Source organism: Phalangium opilio, unplaced genomic scaffold (assembly GCF_054372755.1).
Source record: "Phalangium opilio isolate 3A_F unplaced genomic scaffold, DU_Popi_V2 ptg000209l_1, whole genome shotgun sequence".
NCBI lineage: Eukaryota > Metazoa > Arthropoda > Arachnida > Opiliones > Phalangiidae > Phalangium > Phalangium opilio.
Window position 1 is genome coordinate 11706905 of NW_028324217.1, and position 3514 is coordinate 11710418.

At 35.1% G+C, this 3514-nt stretch overlaps 1 long non-coding RNA gene across 1 annotated transcript; it reads left to right on the forward strand.

The window, feature by feature from the left end:
- The first annotated feature begins 1058 nt into the window (after positions 1-1058).
- Positions 1059-2891, forward strand: LOC149619173 (uncharacterized). Its single transcript, XR_016375322.1, has 2 exons — positions 1059-1180; positions 2637-2891. It is a non-coding gene; the product is annotated as an uncharacterized LOC149619173 (long non-coding RNA).
- Positions 2892-3514: the final 623 nt, after the last annotated feature.

Below are 3514 nucleotides of genomic sequence, written 5' to 3' on the forward strand. Positions count from 1 at the left end.
CCGGGGCCCCCCCGAGCCTCGGGGCCCCTAAGCACGTGCCTACAAAGCGTAATGGATAATCCGCCCCTGTGTGTACAAGACATATCCTTATTGGATGTAAAATGTCGTCTGCTGTATATTTGCTATGCTTTGAGAAGTTTGAGTACTGCTTTCATATTTCAAAAATTTTAACTTCTGTAATTTTTCATAAAAGAGGGATATAATTCCATATTTAGGTAAATAATTTGTAAGTAGTCCTCCCCTTGACTGGGAGAGACAATATTTTGGTTATCCCAATTGGTTCCCCTGATAAAAGTAAAAAATTAAGGGCATATGTGAAAATGCTTTGCCAATTAATGAATTTATAATGCACACCAAAGAACATTTCAAAATATCCTCAAAGTAAAGCAGTGTTTGAAATGGATATCCAAAGCGGTTGCGATTAAATCTATTGATTCTTCCACGTAATGAGAAAATATAGAAACGTATGTGGAAACGTTCATCTTAGCCAACTCGTTTAAACACACGGAGCTTCTCGTACGAGAGACAGCTGGCCAATCGGTCATAAGAATTAATGACTAATAATTTCTCAGGAAACATTAGGTTGGGACGCAAACCATCAATTGAGATTTCCGTTAAATACTTAAAATAAGTACTACTAGAAAACTTTATTGAAATATTATTTTTTTTCTCCGATCAAACTGAAAAGAGTTGCTGAACCAACATAGTAAATCTTCTCAATATTTTAAACATTTTTTGATCCTGTCTCTTAAATAACAATTGAAAATTCCCGTGTAAAATCTTTCAATATACTTGTGTTTTGAAACTGCTATATATCTATTATTTAAATATAAAACGCTTGTCGCGTTGCGAAAATTGAAAAACACCTTCATTCACAAAGAAGAACAAATACCATATCAATTACTTAGAAATGTATAAAAGAGTTTCTTTATATATCATCCTTCATTTCTATTCCAACCTTCGGGAAAAAAGTTTGAAAAATGTTCGGAAGAAAACAGTTTCTCTTGGTGGCTTTTTTAGGTTTTATTCTAGTCTTGGTCCAAGTTGAAGCTGACAATGAAAAACCTGATTCGAAAGAGGCAGAGGGTATACTAAATATGCTAAAACAAAACGCATTGGCTCAGAAGATATTAAAGGGATTGGAGCGAGCGCATAACATTAACTTTCAAGATGCAGTCAGGTGAGCCAAAAGTTGTTAAAAACTGAGAAATTACTGTATATTTTGACACCGGCGAGCGTTGGAGCAAAATGGAATAGGGAAATAGGCTGGTTAAAAATATTGCAAACAGTTATTTAGATTAAATTTGAATTTCCAAGAATAGGGAGTGTAAAAAACAAAACATGCAATAATTATAGTATCTTATGCTAAATATTAGGCCTTTTTTCGTGCTGCTTATAAGAATAAATCGTCCTCCATAAAGGATAAGGCCGATCACGCACGTAATGGCCCAATTTTTAGCTTACAGAATCTGTTTCATTCTTAATGTCGCTCTGTAATTGGATCTTTTTCAGTAAGAAGATCACGCAGTATAACCTGCCGTTTTGTAGTTTTCGATCAGACTCGTATTGCTATTACCTTAGTAGTACCACGGGCCACTTAACTAGAAGGGCATTTCTGCTCTAGCTTTCCGTATATAAACGGTTAATCTCTTCAAATAAACGGGCTCCTAAAGCATAGTGGGAAACTTAAGAGGCTGTGCTTGTCACACCCTCTTTGCACCTCCAGCCAAGCTGGTTCCTCCAAGGTACTTAGGTGTTTACATTTTTACCCTAGAGTTAAATAGTGTAAGGTGTTTAATGTTTTAGAATAGAGCTACCCCAGTTATGACGTCAGTGCGTAGGTAAAACGTCACGGGCTTAGCTATCGCAGTGCGCGGCCATTATTGGTACCGCTTTGGTTCTATGTGCAAATAGCACGGATGACGTCACACTAAGGCTTCTGAAATAGCTCTATATATATATTTTCAATACAATGAACTATTGCATTTAAAAAGTAAACTTGCCTTCTTAAACACCATACTAACTGCGCGGAGCCGTACTAGATTACCCGCCTTTCGTGAGCTTCCAGATATTTAAAAATGGCTGCGTTTTCTAAAAAGATTGCTTTTCATCCTCGCCCGTGGCAACACCTACCCTTATATTACCAGGGAAGCTGGATAATATCCATTGGATGGAGCACGAACGGAGCAGATATTATCGGTAAATTGATCGTCTTTAGAACAATTTACGATTAAAGAAATATGTAAAATCTTAATGTAATAAAACGACAGGGCTCATTTGACCATAAAGTAAAAAAATCACCTAAATTCCTAATTAGTTTTATGGAGATGAACGAGAAAAAAAAATTCAAAGATAACAATTTATCTTGTTGGGCTACGTAAGATTTGCTAAGTAAGATTTTAGCATTATGTTTGTGCTTGTGAGTCAAGATTATCGAGAAAATATGAGTTGGTCTCAATATTTTCGTGCACAAGTTTTTTATTATATTTTCAACACTTGGTATTTCAATTGACAATTTCGAGAAGTTCAAAAAGAACAGTTGAATAAAAATTAGATACATGCAGAAACTATTTAAATAAGTTTGAAGATTTAAATGCCAATGTGAAACCTAGATTTTTCTTCTAATTTTATTGCAGGTCTTTGGGTTTGAGAATAAAGGATTCACTCCAGGGTTTTCAACAAGCCATTCAGTCAGGAAATATGACTTCAATATTGGAAAAGTCGAAAACTCTTCTGGCAAACATCAAAAATCAAATGTAATTTGAGCTTTCCAAGTTTTTAAATAATTTTTTTTTACTTTCTTCCAATTAAAATGACATATTTGTTACCGTTAAGTATGCATTGAACAGTAAACACGCGATGTATCATTAAAAACTGCCTATTTTGGGAAATTGTATTATTATTGTACATGTACTATGCCGCCAGTCCTGTATGGAATTTAGTTCATGTTTTTTTAAACAAGGTTGTAAAACTACGTTAACTCTCTAAATATTAAGCCCAGCTTCGATCGTACTATAATAATAATCTCAAATGCAAACAATGGAACATGAGGCAGCTAGGACAACGCCGACTTTGTGTAACTCACTTTGCCTGTTAACAATCTAAAAGAATATTTAAAAATCCCCATTGTATACTAGAGAATATTTTACGTATGTGTAGTAGAGCGAGTTAGCAGGAAAATCCTTGTACATTTAATATTTTGCGCTAAGAAATTTACGATCATAATTAAAGAAAAATAGTATATTGCCTCGAACTTGAGCGCAACAATTTTGTTAGAGAGAGTTAAGTAATGCTTCGCCGAGTCGAGACACTGTCTGCAAAGAACTTACCTAGCCTAACCTATTATTTTATGAAGTGGGACATTAACTACCCTTGGTTGGACGCTTAATAGGCGACGACAGATAGGCTAAAAATGGCTTGACCTAGCACATTTGAACATAATTTACTCCTGGTTGCTGCTAAATGGATTCGATCTCAACACAGACAAAACGGAATGTATCATATTCTCCAACAA